This window comes from Pseudophryne corroboree, unplaced genomic scaffold, assembly GCF_028390025.1.
Source record: "Pseudophryne corroboree isolate aPseCor3 unplaced genomic scaffold, aPseCor3.hap2 scaffold_585, whole genome shotgun sequence".
Lineage (NCBI taxonomy): Eukaryota > Metazoa > Chordata > Amphibia > Anura > Myobatrachidae > Pseudophryne > Pseudophryne corroboree.
The window spans coordinates 357,535-385,343 of NW_026970184.1; the positions used below are offsets into that span (position 1 = coordinate 357,535).

At 48.7% G+C, this 27,809-nt stretch overlaps 1 non-coding gene across 1 annotated transcript; it reads left to right on the top strand.

The window, feature by feature from the left end:
* The first annotated feature begins 14,324 nt into the window (after positions 1–14,324).
* Positions 14,325–14,490, top strand: LOC135034654 (U1 spliceosomal RNA). Its single transcript, XR_010229812.1, has one exon. It is a non-coding gene; the product is annotated as a U1 spliceosomal RNA (small nuclear RNA).
* The last annotated feature ends 13,319 nt before the right edge of the window (positions 14,491–27,809 follow it).

Here is a 27,809-nt window from a genome sequence, read left to right on the forward strand (position 1 = left end):
AAGTCACGCGTAGCCACAGGCACCACAATAGGTTGGTTCATATGAAAAGATGAGACCACTTTTGGTAGGAATTGAGGACGGGTCCACAATTCCGCTCTATCCACATGGAATACCAAATATGGGCTTTTATGTGACAAAGCCGCTAATTCCGACACTCGCCTAGCCGAAGCCAAGGCTAATAACATGACCACCTTCCACGTGAGATATTTTAACTCCACTGTTTTAAGTGGTTCAAACCAGTGTGATTTTAGAAAACCTAACACCACGTTAAGGTCCCAAGGTGCCACCGGAGGCACAAAAGGAGGCTGAATATGCAGCACTCCTTTTACAAAAGTCTGAACTTCTGGAGGAGAAGCCAATTCTTTTTGAAAGAAAATGGATAAGGCCGAAATCTGGACCTTAATAGAGCCTAATTTTAGGCCCAAATTCACTCCAGTTTGTAGAAGTGAAGGAAACGGCCCAGATGGAATTCTTCCGTAGGAGCATTCCTGGCCTCACACCAAGAAACATAATTTCGCCATATACGGTGTAATGTTTAAATGTTACATCCTTCCTAGCCTTTATCAGCGTAGGGATGACCTCAACCGGAATGCTAGGATCCGGCATTCAACCGCCATGCCGTCAAACGCAGCCGTGGTAAGTCTTGGAACAGACAGGGCCCCTGATGCAACAGGTCCTGTCTTAGAGGGAGAGGCCACAGATCTTCTGTGAGCATTTCCTGCAGATCCGGATACCAGGTCCTCCGTGGCCAATCTGGAACAATGAGGATTGTTCTCACTTTTCTTTGTCTTATTATCCTCAACACCTTGGGTATGAGAGGAAGAGGAGGAAATACATAGACCGACCGGAACACCCACGGTGTCACTAGGGCGTCTACAGCTACTGCCTGAGGGTCTCTTGACCTTGCGCAATACCTCTGTAGCTTTTTGTTGAGCCGGGACGGCATCATGTCTATCTGTGGCAGTTCCCACCGACTTGTAATCTGTGCAAAGACTTCCTGATGAAGTCCCCACTCTCCCGGATATAGGTCGTGTCTGCGGAGGAAGTCTGCTTCCTAGTTGTCCACTCCCGGAATGAACACTGCTGACAGTGCGCTTGCGTGATTCTCCACCCAGCGAAGAATTCTGGTGGCTTGTGCCATCGCCACTCTGCTCCTTGTGCCACCTTGGCGGTTTACATGAGCCACTGCGGTGACGTCTGACTGGATCAGAACCGGTTGGTCGCAAAGTAAGGTCTCCGCTCGACGTAGGGCATTGTATATGTTGATGTGAAGACAAGTCTCTTGACTTGACCAAAGACCTTGGAAATTTCTTCCCTGTGTGACTGCTCCCCAACCTTGGAGGCTTGCGTCTGTGGTCACCAGGATCCAGCCCTGAATGCTGAATCTGCGTCCCTCGAGAAGGTGAGCACTCTGCAGCCACCACAGGAGTGATACCCTGACCCTGGGGGACAGGGTGATCAACCAATGCATCTGTAAATGTGACCCGGACCACTTGTCCAGTAGGTCCCATTGGAAAGTCCTCGCATGGAACCTGCCGAATGGAATGGCCTCGTATAATGCCACCATCTTTCCCAGGACTCGAGTGCAGTGATGCACTGACACAAGTTTTGGTTTCAATAGGTTCCTGACAAGAGTTATGAGTTCCTGGGCCTTTTCTATCAGGAGATAAACCCTCTTCTGGTCCGTGTCCAGAATCATGCCCAAGAAAGACAGACGAGTAGTAGGAATCAACTGCGACTTCGGGATATTGAGAATCCAGCCGTGTTGCTGTAACACTTTCAGTGAAAGTGATACGCTGTTCAGCAACTGCTCTCTTGATCTCGCTTTTATGAGATCGCCCAAGTACGGGATAATTGTGACACCTTGCTTGCACAGGAGCACCATAATTTCCGCCATTACCTTGGTGAAAATTCTCAGGGCCATGGAGAGACCAAACAGCAACGTCTGAAATTGGCAATGACAGTCCTGTACCGCAAATCTGAGGTACGCCTGATGAGGTGGATAAATGGGGACATGAAGGTATGCATCCTGTACACAAATGCGGACAACAGGTGTCAAGCCGTGTGTTGCCTTTTTCAAGCTGTAATAAGTAGGGATAAGGACGTTAACCACCTCGGAACATCCTCCCTTATACGACACCTGCAGCGCATTCATCATAAGTCAGTGACAAGTTCAAAAACTTTGGATGACAGCGGAAGCAGTCCACTGACCACTAAATCCCTTCCTCTTGTAACCAAGCTCTTGCAAACCACACCACCAACTCCCTCAGTGTCAATTTCCTCCTTAGACAGGAGAGCCAATAGTCCTGCAGGCCATGTCACTGGCAAGTCTGACGAGTCCTCTCCTGCCTGGGATTCCTCCGATGCATCCTTGAGTGTAACGCCTACTGCTGCTGGCGCTGCTGTTGTTGCTGCTGGGAGTCGATCGTCATCCCAGAGGGGAAGTCGGAAGACCACTTGTACTACTTCCAGTAAGCAATTGACTGTCCAACAGTCCTTTGCGAGGAAGATGAAATATCACAGCAGTCATCCTGCTGCAAAGCGGATAACTCAGGTCTTGTCAGCCTGTGTGGTGAGAAACGTGGTTCCGGTATCCATCGTTAATTTAGAGGCAACTAGAGACTTGATTAAGGTACTGTGTCCCCGGTACCAAATACCCTCTAGGTTCCATTTCTCTAGGCAGGCGATACCGAAAATGTACATAGACCTCAGAAAAAGAGTCACCAGTGTCCTAAAAAATGCAGTTGTACCCAATGTCCACTTGTCTGTGGTTAAGTGGAGCAGGGCAGACTCAGGACTATATGACTGTGACAGCCCACTGGGTAGATGTATTGCCTCCCGCAGCAAGAACAGCAGCGGCGGCACCAGTAGCAGCATCTCGCAATTGCCAACTCGTTCCTAGGCAGGCTACGCTTTGTATCACCGCTTTCCATAAGAGGCACACAGCTGACAACCTCTTACGGAAACTGAGGAACATCATCGCAGAATGGCTTACCCCAATTGGACTCTCCTGGGGATTTGTGACATCGGACAACGCCACCAATATTGTGCGTGCATTACATCTGGGCAAATTCCAGCACGTCCCATGTTTTGCACATACATTTAATTTGGTGGTGCAGAATTATTTAAAAAACGACAGGGGCGTGCAAGAGATGCTGTCGGTGGCCCGAAGAATTGCGGGCCACTTTCTGCCTTCAGCCACCGCATGCCGAAGACTGGAGCACCACCAAACATTCCTGAACCTGCCCTGCCATCATCTGAAGCAAGAGGTGGTAACGAGGTGGAATTCAACCCTCTATATGCTTCAGAGGATGGAGGAGCAGCAAAAGGCCATTCAAGCCTATACATCTGCCCACGAAATAGGCAAAGGAGGGGGAATGCACCTGACTCAAGCGCAGTGGAGAATGATTTCATTGTTGTGCAAGGTTCTGCAACCCTTTGAACTTGCCACACGTGAAGTCAGTTCAGACACTGCCAGCCTGAGTCAGGTCATTCCCCTCATCAGGCTTTTGCAGAAGAAGCTGGAGACATTGAAGGAGGAGCTAAAACAGAGCGATTCCACTAGGCATGTGGGACTTGTGGATGGAGCCCTTAATTCGCTTAACCAGGATTCAATCTGTTGAAATCAGAGCACTACATTTTGGCCACCGTGCTCGATCCTGGATTTAAAACCTACATTGTATCTCTCTTTCCGGCAGACACAAGTCTGCAGAGGTTCAAAGACCTGCTGGTGAGAAAATTGTCAAGTCAAGCGGAACGTGACCCGTCAAAAGCTCCTCCTACACATTCTCCCGCAACTGGGGGTGCGAGGAAAAGGCTAAGAATTCCGAGCCCACCCGCTGGCGGTGATGCAGGGCAGTCTGGAGTGAGTGCTGACATCTGGTCCGGACTGAAGGACCTGGCAACGATTACTGACATGTTGTCTACTGTCACTGCATATGATTCTGTCACCTTTGAAAGAATGGTGGAGAATTATATGAGTGACTGCATCCAGTTAGGCACGTCAGTATGTATACTGGCAGGAAAAAGAGGCAATTTGGAGGCCCTTGCACAAACTGGCTTTATTCTACCTAAGTTGCCCTCCCTCTAGTGTGTACTCCAAAAGAGTGTTTAGTGCAGCCGCTCACCTTGTCAGAAATCGGCGTACGAGGTTACTTCCAGAAAATGTGGAGAAGATGATGATCATCAAAATGAATTATAATCAATTCCTCCGTGGAGACATTCACCAGCAATTGCCTCCAGAAAGTACACAGGGATCTGAGATGGTGGATTCCAGTGGGGACGAATTAATAATCTGTGAGGAGGGGGATGTACACAGTGAAAGGGGTGAGGAATCGGAGGATGATGAGGTGGACATCTTGCCTCTGTAGAGCCAGTTTGTGCAAGGAGAGATTGATTGATTGATTCTTTTTTGGTGGGGGCACAAACCAACCAGTCATTTCAGTCAGTCGTGTGGCAGACCCTGTCGCTGAAATGATGGGTTCATCAATGTTTTTCTTTTCAATCTAAGCCCCTGCAGTTTTCTGTAAGCATCTGCTTCGCTATGATGATCAACAAGTCACATGGGCAAACACTCAGGGCTGGAGGCGTAGATCTTAGGACCAGCTGCTACAAGCATGGCAGAGGTGTCACTATCACTGGTGACACCCAGAGAGGTGGCGAAGGAGATTGTAATGCAGTGCGCGCAGATAAGCAGCGCAATGGTAAAAAGGAGGCATGGTCTCATAGGTAGGGGCGTGGCCTGAATCACCATTTTGTTGCTCCGGGTATCCCGGGGGTTGGGGGCTGCACCCAGGGACTAGTGTGTGAGTGGTGCTGGCTCCTGCACAGTGACAGAAACTGGGTGTTGCACGTTATGTCACAGTGAAACACCCATATTCTGTCACTGAAGAAGAGCCGGCACTTTGGTGTCACCCCCCTTGGCGGGTGACACTCGGGTGTGTGCCGCAACCCCGTTGTGATGCCACTGACCCATGGGAAGCTTTACGTGGCTTACCCATGTGTTAGTAGCCCCAAGCATCTTTTGTGTTAGTCCCTGAAGAAAAACTTCAAATATTGTTTACAATTTTGTAATCAATGGGCCTAATTCAGTAAGGATTGCAAATTCTGCTAAGTAACAGAATTTGCAATCCTTTGGTTCGCATGCTGGGGCCACCCATCACAGGGCATGGCCACCCAGCATGCCGCCTCCCTTCTTGACCACGCTGAAATTGCAGTCTCAGTGCAGTTCAGCGTGATCATAAAAAATGGGTTAGCCTCCTGTTGGTGCAGACTGTACGTGTGCGCAGGAAGCCGCCACCATTTTTGCGATCGCAGCGGCTGCATGTGATGTCATGCAGCCGCTCTGACCACGCCTCCTGTTTCTCCGTTGCCGACCCCATTTTGTAGCCCTGCCCCTGCACCGCTCCATCTCCGACTTTGAAATGGATTGTTGCTGACCCCCCTCCCACCCCCCCCCCCCCCCCGCACCGATTGACAGTCAGAGGCGATCGCATTATCTGCGGGGTGCCACAGAAAATGCAGTCGCATGCGTATGCTCTTAGCAATTTTTGCAGTTGGATTGCTTATTGCGATTGCAAGTCAACCTGAATCAGGCTCTATTACCTATCACAATGCACTGCAGGTAGTACAAAATGGGGTTAATATAGGAGAAAAACCCCCAGAGCTGTGCTCCTTAACTGTCCCTGGTGGCTAGTGGAGCGGCTGCCCAGTAATCAGTGTCCACGCCAGTGCGCACACGGCCCGCCCCCTACAGCCACGCTGGATCTCGGTATAGTGTGGGCACAGAAGCCCCTTACCTCCCTTTCATCAGCGGCCTCGTGATACCGGAGGGCGGTGTGTGTGTGACTGACCTTAGGAAGAAACCGGAGCCTCTGCTGCAGTGACCCAGCAACCAGGGCACGGGAGTATACTGCGCCGCTGGGAGTGATGGAGCTGCAGTAAAGATGTCTATTAGACCTAGCCTGCTGCAGCCCTTGTAGATTCTTATAAAAAAAGTTCTTCTTTTCTTGTCAAAATTAATAGCTAAGAATAGGCTGCCTGAGGCAGCCCCCTGTTAAGTGGCCTGCTACTGAAGGCACCAACTACAAACTGAGCTCCCTGTTCATGGAAGCGAGGTTATAGAGCAGGGGGCGCTGAGCATCTTGGGAACAGTCAAAAGCTTTGAGCCTGTTGGTGCCTCAGATCAAGATCCTACTCTACACCCCAATGTGAATCCTTGTGGAGTCCAGTGTACCCCACAGAAGAAATGAATGTGTCACACCCATTGGCAGCAACATTAGAATAGCTGCTGATGGGTACAATTGAGAAAGGAAGGGTGGAAAACATTTGAATCCAGCACATATATGTAATTTGAATATGTAATTTGTACCTTCCTACTTTAAAATGTAATGGATGAACCTCACCCTGTGAGAACTATCTTCATGATCAAGAGATCTCATATGCAAGATAAGTATGTGTTGGCAGAGGCGCTCACTGGGCAGAGATGCTGATCGCATCTCTGGCATGTGACGGTGCACTGCGGCACCAGCACACACACACACACACTTCAGACCTGATCTCCTGTTGTGTGAATATGCACAGCAGAGATCAGGTATGAATTAGGCCCTATATACAGCTGTCAGTAAGGCAGGGATGTGCTGCTATAAGTGAGGCAGGTATGTGCTGCTGTCAATGAGGCAGGGATGTGCTGCTGTCAGCGAAGCAGGGATGTGCTGCCCACTATCTCCCTATCACCCCTGCCTGAGTCACACACTTTCCCTGTCACCCCTGCCCCAGTTACCCACTATCTCCCAGTCACCGCTGCCTCAGTTAACCACTATACCTGCGACCCCTGCCTCAGTCACCCACTATACCAGTCACCCCTGCTTTAGTCACCCACTATCTCTATCACCCCTGCCTCAGTCAACCACTATCTCTATATCACCCCTACCTCAGTCACCCACTATCCCTGTCACCCCTGCCTCAGTCACCCACTGTCACCCTATCACCCCTGCCTCAGTCACCCACTATCCCTGTCACCCCTGCCTCAGTCTCCTACTGTCCCTGTCACCCCTGCCACAGTCATCCACTATATCCCTATCACCCCTGCCTTAGTCACTGACTATCTCCCAGTCACCCCGGCCTCAGTCACCCACTATCTCCCAGTCATCCCTGCCTCAGTCACCTACTGACACCAGTGCAGACATTTCTGCTGCGGCCTCTCCACTCTCCAGCGTGAACGTCCTGACGACTGAGGAAATCCGCTTCCCAGTTGAGGACTCCGGGAATGAACACTGCCGATATTGCTGGCAGATGACGTTCTACCCAACTGAGGATTTTTGATACTTCCAGCTTTGCCATGCAATTTCGAGTGCCGCCTTGATGATTTGTGTACACTACCGTGGTGGCGTTGTCCGATTGTACTTGAACAGGCCTGTTCTGTACTAGAGGCAGGGCCAGTGTCAATGAATTGAACACTGCCTGCAATTCCAGAATGTTTATCGGGAGGAGAGATTCCTCCCTGGTTCACCGATGGTGAAGGGTCGTCATCACGGCCATGACCTTGGTGAATTTCCGAGGTGCCGTGGCCAAACCAGAAGGCAGGACCTGAAATCCAAAAACTAACCAGGCACAACACTGCTTAGCTTCCAACATCAGATAAGATTGGACATATCCAGTGTGATGCGGCTGTAGATGATTTTTGCTGTTTCTAACTTCTACTTCTAACTACTGGTACATCAATGAATAAGTTTCAAAATATAATGCATCAAGAGAAAAACAATCAAGTATAAAACTACCTACAGCACCTTGTATTCCCAGGTAGTCTCACATCCAAGAACAAACCAGGCCTAAAATCAGGTGATATTGGGCATATACAGTGTGGTGTGGCTGTAGATGAGCTTAGTGGTTTTTGTTAGAGTTCTTCTACTTCTAACTACTCGTACATAAATGAGTAAGCGGCCGATTTATTAAACCTGGTGAAATGATAATTTGCATGGTGATAAAGTACCAGCCAATCAGCTCCTAATTGCCATGTCACAGGCTGGGTTTGAAAAATGACAGTTAGGAGCTGACTGGCTGGTACTTTATCACCTTGCACTTTATCAGTTCACCAGGCTTAATAGATCTGCCCCAATGTTTCAAAATGGAATGCATCAAGAGAACGGTGTTAGTATTGTAAAAATACACACAGCTCCTGGTATTTCCTGGTGGTCTCCCATCCAAGTACTAAAACCAGGACCAACACTGCTCAGCTTCCATGATCAGGAGAGATTGGGCAAATCCAGTGTGCTGTGGCTGTAGATGAGCTGGTGGTTTTTATTACAGCTCTTCTACTTCTAACTTCTGGTACATAAAAGAATACATGTAAAAATTAAATGTACCAAGAAAATGGTGTTGGTAGTTTAAAAACACCTAAAGAATCTGATACTACCAAGCAGTCTCCCATCCATGTATTAACAAAGTCCAATACTGCTTTGCTTCAAAAATCAAATGAGATTGGGCATATCCAGTGTGGTGTGGCTTTAGATAAGCTTTGTGGTTTCTGTTAGAGCTCTTCTACTTCTAACTACTGGTACATTAATGAATATGTATAAGGTTGTAGTTTATCCAATATGCCTTTATTACCTTACCTTTCAACCCCCCCTCCCTCCCCTCTTCTCCTTATAGCTTCCTTAGTTCTCTCCTCCTCATGTGTGCGTTATTTGTTTTCTCATACGTCCTAGAGGATGCTGTGGTCACATTAAGAACCATGGGGTATAGACGGGATCTGCAGGAGACATGGGCACTTTAAGACTTTCAAAGGGTGTGAACTGTCTCCTCCCTCTATGCCCCTCCTCCAGACTCCAGTTTTAGTATTGTGCACAGTGATACTGGATGCACTACAGGGGAGCTCTACTGAGTTTCTCTGAAAAGACTTGTTAGTTTTTTTTATTTTCAGGGAGGCTGCTGGCAACAGTCTCCCTGCTTCGTGGGACTTAGGGGAGAGAAGTATGACCAACTTCTAGTGAGTTCAATGGCTCTGCTTCAGGCTGACAGGACACCATTAGCTCCTGAGGGTGCTGATCGCTGGGTACGCCTAGATGCACACTCCCGCAGCCTGCCGTCACCCCCTTACAGAGCCAGAAGACAGGTGAGTAGCAGAAGAACAGAAGACTTCTTCTCCAGTGATGGAATTCTGAGGTACCGAGCAGCGAGCGGAACGCTGCGCGCCATGCTCCCACACAAACACAGGCACTGCAGGGTGCAGGGCACGGGGGTGGGGGCACCCTGGGCAGCATAAATTCCTCACAAAAGGCTGGAAAAAGTGGACATTAGTGCCTGGGCACTGTCCTTAGCCCGCTAGCATAATTAATTATTTCTGAGCGGGACAGATACGCGCCATTACAGCGGCGGGGCTTCTTCCTCACCTCACCAGAACATCTTTAGAGCATTACAAGTCTATCACTATAGAGTTTATTATTTCCCAGACTGTGTACTTTTGGCGCTGGATTGTGAGCTGAAAAATCCTCTGTGTCCCTCTGACAGATTTGCTGACGGTCTGTCCCCCATAAGCCGGTGTGTCTGTGGGTACTTGGTACATGTGTGTCAACATGTCGGTGGCTGAATGTTTTTCCCAAGAGGAAACTATATTAGGAATGCAGACATATGATGGTGGCCCTGTTGGCACCACCAATAACTGACTGGGTAAAAGTTTCAGTAATATCAGAGTAAGGTTGGATAAATCTGTGTCCCAGACACAGACGTAGAGAATAGATGTGATGTTCATGGCTATGTTTCTTTTCCCTCAGGCCCCGCGGGGTCGCAAAAATGTTATTTTGCCCAGTTACTACACACTGATACTGACACGGATACTGATTCCTATGTCGACCATAATGTTTCCTGATTAGATCCAATATTGGCAAGGAGCATTCAGTACATGATTGTGGATATTAAGGACATATTAAAATCACTGAAGACCCTGCTGTTCCTGACAAAGGGGTCTATATGTATGTATATATAGATATATAATGAAAGCTGATGTAACATTCCTCCATCTCTGTTTGAGAAAGTCTGGGCCAGCTCGACAAGATGGTTTCAAATCCCCAAAAGGATTCTGGTTTTTTATTCATTTCCCGCCGCGGACAGAATAAAGTGGGAGTCACCCCCTGTTCTGCACGGGGCCCTGTCACAAATCCAGCGGATCTTATGCAGGAAGCTACATTATTTCTAGTTATGTAACCACGGGTACATTACTTAGACCTGCCATTACATGTGCATGGGTGAGTAGTAGTATTCAAGAATTGGTCGAATACCTTGTCATCCGATATAGATACCTTGGAGAGATGGGATACTCCTTACGTTGTATCATATCAAGGACACTGCAGCATACTTACGTGAGACTGCAAGGGATATAGGACTCTTGAGTTCACGGGCCAATTTCATGGCAGTCTCGGATAGGAGGGCATTGTGGATTCACCAAGAGAATGCTGATGCTGACTCCAAGAAGAAAGGGAGTCTCTTCCCTATGAAGGTGAAGCCTTGTTTGGTGACTGCCTAGTTAATTTGATCTCGGCAGCTCCCGCAGGTAAGTCAACCTTCTTGCCCTATGTTCCCTCCCAACGGATGAAGACGCATCATTATCTGATGCAGTCATTTCGGCCCAATAGATATGCAAGAAGTTAAGATTCCCCTTTCTTTGCAGGTAGAGGAAGGAGAAGAGGGAAGAGGTCTGCATCCTCTTCAAGATCGCAGGAGCAGAGATCATCCTCTGCTTCTGCCAAATCCACCGCATGACGCTGGGGCTCTCTTGCAGGAGCCCACACCAGTGGGGGCACGTCTAAAACACTTCAGTCAGTTCTGCATTAATTTGGACCTGGACTTGTGGGTTTTACAAATAGTGTCCCAAGGGTACAAACTGGGGTTTCAAGACGTTCCCCCTCACCGATTGTTCAAATTGGCCTTAGTCAGCAGGGAGAAGGCTTTTATTCAAGCCTCTTCGTGGTCCCGAAGCCGGACGGCTCAGTCAGACCAATCTTAAATCTGAAATCCCTCAATTTCTACCTAAGGAAATTAAATTTCAAGATGGAATCTCTCAGTGCAGTGATCTCCAGTCCGGAGGAAGGAGATTTCATGGTTTTGGTAGACATAAAGGATGCCTACTTACATGTTCCCATTTAGCCACTGCATCAAGCTACCTGAGGTTTGCAATTCAGTATTGTCATTACCAATTTCAGACATTGCCGTTTGGTCTGTCCACGGCTCTGAGGATTTTCACCAGGGTGATCGCAAGCAAGGAGTAACAATTATCCCGTACTTGGATGATCTCTTGATAAAGGCGAGATCCAGGGACCAGTTAGTGCAAAACATTGCACTCTCCCTGACAGTTCTTCAACAACATGGTTGGCTCCTAAACTTGCCAAAATCGCAGTTGGTCCCAATGACGCGGTAGTTGTTTTTGGGAGTCATACTGGACACAGAAGAGGTTTTCTTCCAGTGGTAAGGCTATGGAGATCCAGAGTCTGGTCAAACAAATTCTGAAACCAGCAAGAGTGTTAATCCATCAATGCATTTGGTTGCTGGGGAAGATGGTTGCGGCCTACGAGCCCATTCAGTTTGGCAGGTTCCATGCCAGAGTGTTCCAGTGGGACCTGTTGGACAAGTGGTCCGGATCCCACCTACACACGCACCGGAGGATAATCCTGTCTTCCAAGACCAGAATCTCACTGCACAGTTCTCACCTCCTAGAGGGGCGAAGGTTCGGGATCCAGGACTGGATCCTAGGGACCATGGATGCAACCCTCCGAGGCTGGGGAGCAGTCACACAGGGGGAAAACGTCCAAGGAAGATGGTCAAGTCGGGAAAGTTGTCTCCACATAAATGTTCTGGAGTTAAGGGCCATTTAATAACTGCAGACACAGTACGCACTGGGACGGGTGCCCAGCATCCTCTACGGACTAAGAGAAAAGGATTTACCGGTAGGTATTAAAATCCTATTTTCTCTAACATCCTAGAGGATGCTGGGGACTCCGTAAGGACCATGGGGATAGACGGCTCCGCAGGAGACATGGGCACTTTAAGAAAGACTTTAGTTCGGGGTGTGCACTGGCTCCTCCCTCTATGCCTCTCCTCCATACCTCAGTTTGATACTGTGCCCAGTGGAGACTGGGTGCTTTTCAGGAGCTCTCCTGAGCTTTCTGACAGAAAGTATTTTGTTAGGTTTTTAATTTTCAGGGAGCACTGCTGGCAACAGACTCCCTGCATCGAGGGACTGAGGGGAGAGAAGCAGCCCTACTCTCCGAGTTGCAAGGTCCTGCTTCTTAAGATACTGGACACCATTAGCTCCAAAGGGATTAGCTCCAAAGGGATTGGTACGCAGGATCTCACCCTCGCCGTCCGTCCCAGAGCCGCGCCGCCGTCCCCCTCGCAGAGCCGGAAGATAGAAGCCGGGTGAGTATGAGAAGAAAAGAAGACTTCAGAGGCGGCAGAGGACTTCATGATCTTCATTGAGGTAACGCACAGCACTGCAGCTGTGCGCCATTGCTCCCATACACCTCACATACTCCGGTCACTGTAAGGGTGCAGGGCGCAGGGGGGGCGCCCTGGGCTGCAATATAAACCTCTTTTTGGCAAAAATATAACATATATACAGCTGGGCACTGTATATATGTATGAGCCCCCGCCAATTGTACAGTTTAAGCGGGACAGAAGCCCGCCGCCGAGGGGGCGGGGCTTCTCCCTCAGCACTCACCAGCGCCATTTTTTCTCCACAGCACCGCTGAGAGGAAGCTCCCCGGACTCTCCCCTGCTTATACCACGGTAGACAAGAGGGTTGAAAAGAGAGGGGGGGGGCACATAATTCCGCGCAAATTACATACAGCCGTGCTACTGTGCAAACATTAAGTTACTGTGCTATTCCTGGGTTATATAGCGCTGGGGTATGTGCTGGCATACTCTCTCTCTGTCTCTCCAAAGAGCCTTGTGGGGGAAATGTCTTCAGTAAAAGCATTCCCTGTGTGTGTGGTGTGTCGGTACGCGTGTGTCGACATGTCTGAGGAAGAAGGCTATATTAGAGAGGAGCGGGAGCAAATGAATGTGGTGTCTCCGCCGACACCTGATTGGATGGATATGTGGAATGTTTTAACTGCTAGTGTAAACTCATTGCACAAAAGATTAGACAAGGCTGAAGCTTTGGGACAGTCAGGGTCTCAACCCATGCCTGATCCTATGTCGCAGGGACTGTCAGGGTCTCATAAGCGCCCACTATCCAGATTGTTGACACAGATACCGACACGGATTCTGACTCCAGTGTCGATTACGATGATGCAAAGTTACAGCCAAAATTGGCAAAATACATTTGATATATGATTATGGCAATAAAAGATGTTTTGCACATCACAGAGGAGCCCCCTATCCCTGACAAGAGGGTACATATGTACAAGGGAAAGAAGCCTGAGGTAACCTTTCCCCCCTCACACGAGCTGAACGAGTTATGTGAAAAAGCTTGGGAATCTCCTGCAGATTTCCAAAAGGATTCTTATGGCGTATCCTTTCCCATCAACGGATAGGTTACGATGGGAATCCTCCCCTAGGGTGGACAAAGCATTAACACGCTTATCCAAGAAGTTAGCCCTCCCGTCCCAGGATACGGCTACCCTCAAAGAGTCTGCTGACCGCAAACAGGAGATTACCCTGAAGTCCATTTATACACATTCAGGTACCTTACTCAGACCGGCAATTGCGTCGGCCTGGGTGTGTAGTGCTGTAGCGGCATGGACGGATACCCTAGATAAGGATACTATTTTATTGCCCCTGGGGCATATAAGAGATGCTGTCCTATATATGTGTGTATGCAAACTACAGGTGGTGCTGCAGGGCTCACACCCTTTTACTTGTCTTGTAGAGCAACTCTGGAGCTGTTACTGGGTCCAGCTGCTGCAAGAAATCAGCTTGAATGCTTCAGGGGCTGGGGCATGGCCAACATGAGCCCCACACTGATGGGGGTGTATAAAGCGATCTAGGGGTCATCCAAGCGCAACCCCACAAAGGCCGCCATGCCCTGCGTGACCATTTTCTCTTTTCATATGCAGACGAGGGTTGCAGCCAACTATGCCCATTGCTTGGATGACATCACCATATGCGAATCCATCTGCTGCAGGCCTTCCCCCAGGAATGCTTGCACTAGTTGTTGCATTTGGTTTGTTGTTTGGGGGGTGCTTCAGTATTAGGCAGCCTTCTGCCCTCCCACATTCGTCTGAAAAGTTGTTGTCCCCAGATGAGAGTTCCCTTGTGCTGCCTCAGTTGAATCTCCTTTACTTGACGGAGGTGTGCCTGAGCAGCGGCCCTCCCCAGCCCTATCTCAAATCATACTTATTTTGCTTAGGTGATACCATGGTCATGAAGATTGTTTTCCCAGGGTGAGGTTCATTCAGTGCATTCTGGGTATGCTGACCTCTGTGATTTCCCCAAATGTGGGAAACTCGACTGCATAATTTGTGGTAGGGGGGGGGACTGCATTTGTGCTTTCTCCTGGTTGGCTCTGGTATAATTCAGATCTCATTGTCTCAGGTCTCTCTCCAGCTTAGTTTGCTGTCTGTTTCCACTTCTCTTTTCTTGAGCCCCTCCCTTCTATGCCCTTGCGCACTATCCTGACTTCTCCCGTCTGCTTACTTTGTGCCTTCCAACGCACAATGCGAACTACAGGTGGTGTTGCAGGGCCCACACCCTTTTATTTGCCTTACAGAGCAGCTCTGGAGCTGTTACAGTGCCCAGCTGCTGCAAGAAATCAGCTTGAATGCTTCAGGGGCTGGGGCATGGCCAACATGAGCCCCACACCAAAGGAGGGTGGGGGTGTTCAATGCGAAGTAGGGGTCATCCAAGCGCCCCTTTTCTCTTTTCATATGCAGATGAGGGTTCCAGCCAACTTTGGCCCACTGCTTGGATGATATCACCGTATGCAAATCCGTCTGCTGCAGACCTTTTCCCAGGAATGCTTGTACTAGTTGTTGCATATGGTTTGATGTTTGAGGGTGCTTCAGTATTAGGCAGCCTTCCGCCCTCTCATGTTCATCTGAAAAGATGTGGTCTCCCTGCAGTTGTCCCCAGATGAGAGTTCCCTTGTGCTTCCTCAGTTGAATCTCCTTAACTTGACGGGGGGGTGCCCGAGCAGCCGCCCTCCACAGCCCTATCCCAACACATGCTTTTCTTGCGTATGAGATCTCTTGATCATGAAGATAGTTCTCCCAGGGTGAGGTTCATCCATTACATTTTAAAGTAGGAAGGTACAAATTACATATTCAAATTACATATATGTGCTGGATTCAAATGTTTCCCCCCCTTCCTTTCTCAATTGTGCCCATCAGCAGCTATTCTAATGTTGCTGCCAATGGGTGTGACACATTCATTTCTTCTGTGGGGTACACTGGACTCCACAAGGATTCACATTGGGGTGTAGAGTAGGATCTTGATCTGAGGCACCAACAGGCTCAAAGCTTTTGACTGTTCCCAAGATGCTCAGCGCCCCATCCTCTATAACCTCGCTTCCATGAACAGGGAGCTCAGTTTGTAGTTGGTGCCTTCAGTAGCAGGCCACTTAACAGGGGGCTGCCTCAGGCAGCCTATTCTTAGCTATTAATTTTGACAAGAAAAGAAGAACTTTTTTTTATAAGAATCTACAAGGGCTGCAGCAGGTTAGGTCTAATAGACATCTTTACTGCAGCTCCATCACTCCCAGCGGCGCAGTATACTCCCGTGCCCTGGTTGCTGGGTCACTGCAGCGGAGGCTCCGGTTTCTTCCTAAGGTCAATCACACACACACCGCCCTCCGGGATCACGAGGCCGCTGATGAAAGGGAGGTAAGGGACTTCTGTGCCCACACTATACCGTGATCCAGCGTGGCTGTAGGGGGCGGGCCATGTGCGCACTGGCGTGGACACTGATTACTGGGCAGCCGCTCCACTAGCCACCAGGGACAGTTAAGGAGCACAGCTCTGGGGGGGTTTTCTCTTATATATTATTAACCCAATTTTGTACTACCCGCAGTGCATTGTGATAGGTAATAGAGCCTGATTCAGGTTGGATTGCAATCGCAATAAGCAATCCAACTGCAAAAATTGCTAAGAGCATACGCATGCGCCTGCATTTTCTGCGGCACCCCGCAGATAATGCGATCGCTTCTGACTGTCAATCGGTGCTGGGGGGGGGTCAGCAACACTCCATTTCCAAATCGGAGATGGAGCGGTGCATGGGCAGGGCTTCAAAATGGGGTCGGCAACGGAGAAACAGGAGGCGTGGTCAGAGCTGCTGCATGACATCACATGCAGCAGCTGCGATCACAAAAATGGTGGCGGCTTCCTGCGCACAAAAACAGTCTGCACCAACAGGAGGCTAACCCATTTTTTATGATCACGCTGAACTGCACTGAGACTGCAATTTCAGCGTGGTCAAGAAGGGAGGCGGCATGCTGGGTGGCCCCAGCATGCGAACCAAAGGATTGCAAATTCTGTTACTTAGCAGAATTTGCAATCCTTACTGAATTAGGCCCATTGATTACAAAATGTATTTGTAAATATTTAAAGTTTTTCTTCAGGGACTAACACAAAAGATGCTTGGGGCTACTAACACATGGGTAAGCCACGTAAAGCTTCCCATGGGTCAGTGGCATCACAACGGGGTTGCGGCCCACACCCGAGTGTCACCCGCCAAGGGGGGGTGACACCAAAGTGCCGGCTCCTCTTCAGTGACAGAATATGGGTGTTTCACTGTGACATTACGTGCAACACCCAGTTGCTGTCACTGTGCAGGAGCCAGCACCACTCACACACTAGTCCCCGGGTGCAGCACTCAACCCCCGGGATACCTGGAGCAACAAAATGGAGATTCAGGCCAACAGGCCACACCCCTACCTATGAGACCATGCCTCCTTTTTACCATTGCGCTGCTTATCTGCGCGCACTGCATTACAATCTCCCTCGCTGCCTCTCTGGGTGTCACCAGTGATAGTGACACCTCTGCCATGCTTGTAGCAGCTGGTCCTAAGATCTACGCCTCCAGCCCTGAGTGTTTGCCCTTGTGACTTGTTGATCATCATAGCGAAGCAGATTCTTACAGAAAACTGCAGGGGCTTAGATTGAAAAGAAAAACATTGACGCACCCATCATTTCAGCAACAGGGTCTGCCACACGGCTGACTGAAATGACTGGTTGGTTTGGGCCCCCACCAAAAAAGAAGCATTCAATCTCTCCTTGCACAAACTGGCTCTACAGAGGCAAGATGTCCACCTCATCATCCTCCGATTCCTCAAACCTTTCACTGTGTACATCGCCCCCCTCACAGATTATTAATTCGTCCCCACTGGAATCCACCATCTCAGATCCCTGTGTACTTTCTGGAGGCAATTGCTGGTGAATGTCTCCACGGAGGAATTGATTATAATTCATTTTGATGATCATCATCTTTTCCACATTTTCTGGAAGTAACCTCGTACGCCGATTGCTGACAAGGTGAGCGGCTGCACTAAACACTCTTTTGGAGTACACACTGGAGGGAGGGCAACTTAGGTAGAATAAAGCCAGTTTGTGCAAGGGCCTCCAAATTGCCTCTTTTTCCTGCCAGTATACATACGGACTGTCTGACGTGCCTACCTGGATGCGGTCACTCATATAATCCTCCACCATTCTTTCAAAGGTGACAGAATCATATGCAGTGACAGTAGACGACATGTCAGTAATCGTTGCCAGGTCCTTCAGTCCGGACCAGATGTCAGCACTCACTCCAAACTGCCCTGCATCACCGCCAGCGGGTGGGCTCGGAATTCTTAGCCTTTTCCTCGCACCCCCAGTTGCGGGAGAATGTGAAGGAGGAGCTGTTGACGGGTCACGTTCCGCTTGACTTGACAATTTTCTTATCAGCAGGTCTTTAAACCTCTGCAGACTTGTGTCTCCCGGAAAGAGAGATACAATGTAGGTTTTAAATCTAGGATCGAGCACGGTGGCCAAAATGTATTGCTCTGATTTCAACAGATTGAATCCTGGTTAAGCGAATTAAGGGCTCCATCCACAAGTCCCACATGCCTAGCGGAATCACTCTGTTTTAGCTCCTCCTTCAATGTCTCCAGCTTCTTCTGCAAAAGCCTGATGAGGGGAATGACCTGACTCAGGCTGGCAGTGTCTGAACTGACTTCACGTGTGGCAAGTTCAAAGGGTTGCAGAACCTTGCACAACGTTGAAATCATTCTCCACTGCGCTTGAGTCAGGTGCATTCCCCCTCCTTTGCCTATATCGTGGGTAGATGTATAGGCTTGAATGGCCTTTTGCTGCTCCTCCATCCTCTGAAGCATATAGAGGGTTGAATTCCACCTCGTTACCACCTCTTGCTTAAGAGGATGGCAGGGCAGGTTCAGGAATGTTTGGTAGTGCTCCAGTCTTCGGCACGCGGTGGCTGAATGCAGAAAGTGGCCCGAAATTCTTCGGGCCACCGACAGTATCTCTTGCACGCCCCTGTCGTTTTTTTAAATAATTCTGCACCACCAAATTCAATGTATGTGCAAAACATGGGACGTGCTGGAATTTGCCCAGATGTAATGCACGCACAATATTGGTGGCATTGTCCGATGTCACAAATCCCCAGGAGAGTCCAATTGGGGTAAGCCATTCTGCAATGATGTTCCTCAGTTTCCGTAAGAGGTTGTCAGCTGTGTGCCTCTTATGGAAAGCGGTGATACAAAGCGTAGCCTGCCTAGGAACGAGTTGGCATTTGCGAGATGCTGCTACTGGTGCCGCTGCTGCTGTTCTTGCTGCGGGAGGCAATACATCTACCCAGTGGGCTGTCACAGTCACATAGTCCTGAGTCTGCCCTGCTCCACTTAACCACGGACATGTGGACTAGTGCACATTGGGTACAACTGCATTTTTTAGGACACTGGTGACTCTTTTTCTGAGGTCTGTGTACATTTTCGGTATCGCCTGCCTAGAGAAATGGAACCTAGATGGCATTTGGTACCGGGGACACAGTACCTCAATCAAGTCTCTAGTTGCCTCTGAATTAACGATGGATACCGGAACCACGTTTCTCACCACCCAGGCTGACAAGACCTGAGTTATCCGCTTTGCAGCAGGATGACTGCTGTGATATTTCATCTTCCTCGCAAAGGACTGTTGGACAGTCAATTGCTTACTGGAAGTAGTACAAGTGGTCTTCCGACTTCCCCTCTGGGATGACGATCGACTCCCAGCAGCAACAACAGCAGCGCCAGCAGCAGTAGGCGTTACACTCAAGGATGCATCGGAGGAATCCCAGGCAGGAGAGGACTCGTCTGACTTGCCAGTGACATGGCCTGCAGGACTATTGGCTTTCCTGTCTAAGGAGGAAATTGACACTGAGGGAGTTGGTGGTGTGGTTTGCAGGAGCTTGGTTACAAGAGGAAGGGATTTAGTGGTCAGTGGACTGCTTCCGCTGTCATCCAAAGTTTTTGAACTTGTCACTGACTTATGATTAATGCGCTGCAGGTGACGTATAAGGGAGGATGTTCTGAGGTGGTTAACGTCCTTACCCCTACTTATTACAGCTTGACAAAGGCAACACACGGCTTGACACCTGTTGTCCGCATTTGTGTACAGGATGCATACCTTCATGTCCCCATTTATCCATCTCATCAGGCGTACCTCAGATTTGCGGTACAGGACTGTCATTGCCAATTTCAGACGTTGCTGTTTGGTCTCTCCACGGCCCAGAGAATTTTCACCAAGGTAATGGCGGAAATTATGGTTCTCCTGCGTAAGCAAGGTGTCACAATTATCCCGTACTTGAGCGATCTCATAAAAGCGAGATCAAGAGAGCAGTTGCTGAACAGCGTATCACTTTCACTGAAAGTGTTACAGCAACACGGCTGGATTTTCAATATCCCAAAGTCGCAGTTGGTTTCTACGACTCGTCTGTCTTTCTTGGGCATGATTCTGGACACAGACCAGAAGAGGGTTTATCTCCCGATAGAAAAGGCCCAGGAACTCATGACTCTTGTCAGGAACCCATTGAAACCAAAACTTGTGTCAGTGCATCACTGCACTCGAGTCCTGGGAAAGATGGTGGCATCATACGAAGCCATTCCATTCGGCAGGATCCATACGAGGACTTTCCAATGGGACCTACTGGACAAGTGGTCTAGGTCACATTTACAGATGCATTGGTTGATCACCCTGTCCCCCAGGGTCAGGGTATCACTCCTGTGGTGGCTGCAGAGTGCTCACCTTCTCGAGTGACGCAGATTCGGCATTCAGGATTGGATCCTGGTGACCACAGAGGCAAGCCTCCAAGGTTGGGGAGCAGTCACACAGGGAAGAAATTTCCAAGGTCTTTGGTCAAGTCAAGAGACTTGTCTTCACATCAACATCCTGAAACTAGGGGCCATATACAATGCCCTACGTCAAGCGGAGACCTTATTTCGCGACCAACCGGTTCTGATCCAGTCAGACAACGTCACCGCAGTGGCTCATGTAAACCGCCAAGGCAGCACAAGGAGCAGAGTGGCGATGGCACAAGCCACCAGAATTCTTCGCTGGGTGGAGAATCACGCAAGCGCACTGACAGCAGTGTTCATTCCGGGAGTGGACAACTGGGAAGCAGACTTCCTCAGCAGACACGACCTACATCCGGGAGAGTGGGGACTTCATCAGGAAGTCTTTGCACAGATTACAAGTCGGTGGGAACTGCCACAGATAGACATGATGGCGTCCCGGCTCAACAAAAAGCTACAGAGGTATTGCGCAAGGTCAAGAGACCCTCAGGCAGTAGCTGTAGACACCCTAGTGACACCGTGGGTGTTCCGGCCGGTCTATGTATTTCCTCCTCTTCCTCTCATACCCAAGGTGTTGAGGATAATAAGACAAAGAGGAGTGAGAACAATCCTCATTGTTCCAGATTGGCCACGGAGGACCTGGTATCCGGATCTGCAGGAAATGCTCACAGAAGATCCGTGGCCTCTTCCTCTAAGACAGGACCTGTTGCATCAGGGGCCCTGTCTGTTCCAAGACTTACCGCGGCTGCGTTTGACGGCATGGCGATTGAATGCCGGATCCTAGCAGTGAAAGGCATTCCGGTTGAGGTCATCCCTACGCTGATAAAGGCTAGGAAGGATGTAACGTCAAAACATTACACCGTATATGGCGAAATTATGTTTCTTGGTGTGAGGCCAGGAATGCTCCTACGGAAGAATTCCATCTGGGCCGTTTCCTTCACTTCCTACAAACTGGAGTGAATTTGGGCCTAAAATTAGGCTCTATTAAGGTCCAGATTTCGGCCTTATCCATTTTCTTTCAAAAAGAATTGGTTTCTCTTCCAAAAGTTCAGACTTTTGTAAAAGGAGTGTTGCATATTCAGCCTCCTTTTGTGCCTCCGGTGGCACCTTGGGACCTTAACGTGGTGTTAGATTTTCTAAAATCACACTGGTTTGAACCACTTAAAACGGTGGAGTTAAAATATCTCACGTGGAAGGTGGTCATGTTATTAGCCTTGGCTTCGGCTAGGCGAGTGTCGGAATTAGCGGCTTTGTCACATAAAAGCCCATATTTTGTGTTCCATGTGGATAGAGCGGAATTGCGGACCCGTCCTCAATTCCTACCAAAAGTGGTCTCATCTTTTCATATGAACCAACTTATTGTGGTGCCTTTGGCTACGCGTGACTTGGAGGATTCCGAGTTACTTGATGTGGTCAGGGCTTTGAAAATTTACGTGGCCAGGACGGCTAGAGTCAGGAAAACTGAAGCGCTGTTTGTCCTGTATGCAACCAACAAGATTGGTGCCCCTTCTTCAAAGCAGGCTAATGCTCGCTGGATTTGTAACATGATTCAGCAAGCGCATTCTATGGCTGGATTGCAGTTACCGAAATCGGTCTAGGCCCATTCCACGAGGAAAGTGGGCTCTTCTTGGGCGGCTGCCCGAGGGGTCTCGGCACTACAGCTGTGTCGAGCTGCTACTTGGTCAGGTTCAAACACCTTTTCAAAATACTATAAGTTTGATACCCTGGCTGAGGAGGAACTCATGTTTGCTCAATCGGTGCTGCAGAGTCATCCGCACTCTCCCGCCCGTTTTGGAGCTTTGGTATAATCCCCATGGTCCTTACGGAGTCCCCAGCATCCTCTAGGACGTTAGAGAAAATAAGATTTTAAACCTACCGGTAAATCTTTTTCTCGTAGTCCGTAGAGGATGCTGGGCGCCCGTCCCAAGTGCGGAATACTTCTGCAATACTTGTATATAGTTATTGCTTCAATAAGGGTTATGTTATAGTTGCATCGGTCCGGCACTGATGCTACAGTATGTTGTTTTTTCGTACTCATAACTGGGTAGTTTATCACAAGTTATACGGTGTGATTGGTGTGGCTGGTATGAATCTTGCCCTGGATTAACAAAATCCTTCCCTCATACTGTCAGTCTCCTCTGGGCACAGTTTCTCTAACTGTGGCATAGAGGGGCATAGAGGGAGGAGCCAGTGCACACCCAGAACTAAAGTCTTTCTTAAAGTGCCCATGTCTCCTGCGGAGCCCGTCTATCCCCATGGTCCTTACGGAGTCCCCAGCATCCTCTACGGACTACGAGAAAAAGATTTACCGGTAGGTTTAAAATCTTATTTTCTACTTTATTCTTTTCTATCCTAGTTTATTACGACCAACTCTCATCCAAGGAGTTTGATATTCTACTACCTGCATGCAATTTAAATTGCTTAAATTGTTTATATGGTTGATTTGTCCTTCACAATCCATAATCTGCAACTTGGATGTACTTGTGTCATTGAAAATCTTATAATAAAAATGTTTATATATTGAAAAAAAAAGTTATAAGACATATGCATTCAATATTTGAAGAAACAAAATAAAATAAAGCTATGTATTGGGTTTCACTAACCAGCACATTGGAAGACTTGACTACTGTTAAAAGACATGCATTACATGGTATAGAGCCACAAACCACAATGTAGTAAAATAAAAACAAACTTACATGTGTATCAAACCTATGTGAGGCTTACATTGATAGTGCAAGATCAACACTCTATCAACTGTGCAAACTAGACTGCACATAAATGCCATAAAATGTATCTGAGATTTTAGTAAATAAGGCCCGTTGCTGTCCGGGTCACACAGCCGTCACGGCCCGCCCCCATACGGTCCGGTCATGTCTGCGTTGTCCTGACTGTGCCCCCAAAATGGCGGCACAACGCCACTGGCCCGACTCCTCCTGCCCAGTGACCGCCTCTGCCTGTCAATCAGGCAGAGGCGCTCACTGGGCAGAGATGCTGATCGCATCTCTGGCATGTGCCGGTGCACTGTGGCACCAGCACACACGCACTTCAGACCTGATCTCCTGTTGTGTGAATACGCACAGCAGGGATCAGGTCTTAATTAGGCCCTATATACAGCTGTCAGTGAAGCAGTGATGTGCTGCTGTCAGTGAAGCAGTGATGTGCTGCTGTCAGCGAGGCAGTGATGTGCTGCTGTCAGCGAGGCAGGGATGTGCTGCTATAAGTGAGGCAGGGATGTGCTGCCGTCAATGAGGCAGGGATGTGCTGCCGTCAATGTTGCAGGGATGTGTTGCTGTCAACGTTGCAGGGATGTGCTGCTGTCAGTGAAGCAGGAATGTGCTGCTGCAGTGAGGCAGAGATATGCTGCCCACTATCTCCCTATCACCCCTGCCTGAGTCACACACTTTCCCTGTCACCCCTGCCTCAGTTACCCACTATCTCCCAGTCACCGCTGCCTCAGTCAACCACTATACCTGCGACCCCTGCCTCAGTCACCCACTATCCCTGTCACCCCTGCCTCAGTCACCCACTGTCACCCTATCACCCCTGCTTCAGTCACCCACTATCCCTGTCAACCCTGCCTCAGTCTCTTACTGTCCCTGTCACCCCTGCCACAGTCATCCACTATCTCCCTATCATCCCTGCCTTATTCATTTATTATCCCTGTCACCCACTTTCTTCCCATACTTACCCAACCCCTTCCTATCACCCCTCCCTCAGTAACCCACTATCTCCCTGTCACCCCTGCCTCAGTCACCCACTATCACTGTCACCCCTGCATCAGTCACCCACTATCTCCCAGTCACCCCGGCTTCAGTCACCCACTATCTCACACTCATACATGCTTCAGTCACCCACTATCTCCCAGTCATCATTGCCTCAGTCACCTACTGACACCAGTGCAGATATTTCTGCTGCAGCCTCTCCACTCTCCATCGTGAACGTCCTTACGACTGAGGAAATCCGCTTCCCAGTTGAGGACTCCGGGAATGAACACTGCCGATATTGCTGGCAGATGACGTTCTACCCAACTGAGGATTTTTTTATACTTCCAGCTTTGCCATGCAGTTTCGAGTGCCGACTTGATGATTTGTGTACACTACCGTGGTGGCGTTGTCCGACTGTACTTGAATAGGCCTGTTCTGTACTAGAGGCAGGGCCAGTATCAATGAATTGAACACTGCCCGCAATTCCAGAATGTTTATCGGGAGGAGAGATTCCTCCCTGGTCCACCGATGGTGAAGGGTCGTCATCACGGCCATGACCTTGGTGAATTTCCGAGGTGCCGTGGCCAAACCAGAAGGCAGGACCTGAAATCCAAAAACTAACCAGGCACAACACTGCTTAGCTTCCAACATCAGATGAGATTGGACATATCCAGTGTGATGCGGCTGTAGATGATTTTTGCTTTTTCTAACTTCTACATCAATGAATAAGTTTCAAAATAGAATGCATCAAGAGAACGGTGTTGGTAGTATAAAACTACCTACAGCACCTGGTATTCCCAGGTGGTCTCACATCCAAGAACAAACCAGGCCTAAGATCAGGTGATATTGGGCATATACAGTGTGGTGTGGCTGTAGATGAGCTTAGTGGTTTCTGTTAGAGTTCTTCTACTTCTAACTACTAGTACATAAATGAATAAGCGGCCGATTTATTAAACTGGTGGAATGATAATTTGCATGGTGATAAAGTACCAGCCAATCAGCTCCTAATTGCCATGTCACAGGCTGGGTTTGAAAAATGACAGTTAGGAGCTGACTGGCTGGTACTTTATCACCTTGCACTTTATCAGTTCACCAGGCTTAATAGATCTGCCCCAATGTTTCAAAATGGAATGCATCAAGAGAACGGTGTTGGTATTGTGAAAATACACACAGCTCCTGGTATTTCCTGGTGGTCTCCCATCCAAGTACTAAAACCAGGACCAACACTGCTCAGCTTCCATGATCAGGAGAGATTGGGCAAATCCAGTGTGCTATGGCTGTAGATGAGCTGGTGGTTTCTGTTAGAGCTTTTCTACTTCTAACTTCTGGTACATAAAAGAATACGTGTAAAAATTAAATGTACCAAGAAAAGGGTGTTGGTAGTTTAAAAACACCTAAAGAATCTGATAATACATGGATGGGAGACTGCTTGGTAGTAACAAAGTCCAATACTGCTTTGCTTCAAAGATCAAATGAGATTGGGCATATCCAGTGTGGTGTGGCTTTAGATAAGCTTTGTGGTTTCTGTTAGAGCTCTTCTACTTCTAACTACTGGTACATTAATGAATATGTATAAGGGTGTAGTTATCCAATATGCCTTTACTACCTTACCTCCCCCCCCCCCCCTCCCCTCCTTATAGCTTCCTTTGTTCTCTCCTCCTCGTGTGTGCGTTATTTGTTTTCTCATACGTCCTAGAGGATGCTGGGATCACATTAAGAACCATGGGGTATAGACGGGATCCGCAGGAGACATGGGCACTTTAAGACTTTCAAAGGGTGTGAACTGTCTCCTCCCTCTATGCCACTCCTCCAGACTCCAGTTTTAGAACTGTGCCCAGTGAGACTGGATGCACTACAGGGGAGCTCTACTGAGTTTCTCTGAAAAGACTTATGTTAGTTTTTCTTATTTTCAGGGAGGCTGCTGGCAACAGTCTCCCTGCTTCGTGGGACTTAGGGGAGAGAAGTATGACCAACTTCTAGTGAGTTCAATGGCTCTACTTCTGGCTGACAGGACACCATTAGCTCCTGAGGGTGCTGATCGCTGGGTACGCCTAGATGCCCACTCCCGTAGCCTGCCGTCACCCCCTTACAGAGCCAGAAGTCAGAAGACAGGCGAGTAGCAGAAGAACAGATGGCATTCTGAGGTACCACGCAGCGAGCGGAATGTTGTGCGCCATGCTCCCACACAAACACAGGCACTGCAGGGTGCAGGGCGTGGGGGGGGGGGCACCCTGGGCAGCATAAATTCCTCACAAAAGGCTGGCAAAAGTGGACATTAGTGCCTGGGCACTGTCCTTACCCCACCAGCGTAATTAATTATTTGTTTCTGAGCGGGACAGAAGCGTGCCATTACAGCGGCGGGGCTTCTTCCTCACCTCACCAGCACATCTATAGAGCGTTACAAGTCTATCACTATAGAGTTTATTATTTCCCAGACTGTGTACTTTTGACGCTGGGTTGTGAGCTGAAAAATCCCATCTGTCCCTCTGACAGATTTACTGTAGGTCTATCCCCCATAAGCCGATGTGTCTGTGGGTACTTGGTACATGTGTGTCAACATGTCGGTGGCTGAATGTTTTTCCCAAGAGGAAACTATATTAGGAATGCAGACATATGATGGTGGCCCTGTTGGCACCACCAATAACTGACTGGGTGAAAGTTTCAGTAATATCAGAGTGAGGTTGGATAAATCTGTGTCCCAGACACAGACGTAGAGAAAAGATGTGATGTTCATGGCTATGCTTCTTTTCACTCAGGCCCGCAAAAATTTTACTACACACTGATACTGACTCGGATACTGATTCCTATGTCGACCATAATGTTTCCTGATTAGATCCAGTATTGGCAAGGAGCATTCAGTACATGATTGTGGATATTAAGGACATATTAACATCACTGAGAACCCTGCTGTTCCTGACAAAGGGATCTATATGTATGTATATATAGATATATAATGAAAGCTGATGTAACGTTCCTCCATCTCTGTTTGAGAAAGTCTGGGCCAGCTCGACAAGATGGTTTCAAATCCCCAAAAGGTTCCCGGTTGTTTATTCATTTCCTGCCGCGGACAGAATAGAGTGGGAGTCACCCCCTGTTCTGCACGGGGCCCTGTCACAAATCCAGCGGATCTTATGCAGGAAGCTACATTATTTCTAGTTATGTAACCACGGGTACATTACTTAGACCTGCCATTACATGCGCATGGGTGAGTAGTAGTATTCAAGAATTGGTCGAATACCTTGTCATCTGATATAGATATCCTGGAGACATGGGATGCTCCTTACGTTGGATCATATCAAGGACACTGCAGCATACTTACGACTGCAAGGGATATAGGACTCTTGAGTTCACGGGCCAATTTCATGGCAGTCTCGGATAGGAGGGCATTGTGGATTCACCAAGGGAATGCTGATGCTGACTCCAAGAAGAAAGGGAGTCTCTTCCCTATGAAGGTGAAGCCTCGTTTGGCGACGGCCTAGTTAATTTGATCTCGGCAGCTCCCGCAGGTAAGTCAACCTTCTTGCCCTATGTTCCCTCTCAACGGATGAAGACGCATCATTATCTAACGCAGTCATTTTGGCCCAATAGATATGCAAGAAGTTAAGATTCCCCTTTCTTTGCAGGTAGAGGAAGGAGAAGAGGGAAGAGGTCTGTAGCCTCTTCAAGATCGCAGGAGCAGAGATCGTCCTCTGCTTCTGCCAAATCCACTGCATGACGCTGGGGCTCTCTTGCAGGAGCCCACACCAGTGGGGGCACGTCTAAAACACTTCAGTCAGTTCTGGATTAATTTGGACCTGGACTCGTGGGTTTTACAAATAGTGTCCCAAGGGTACAAACTGGGGTTTCAAGACGTTCCC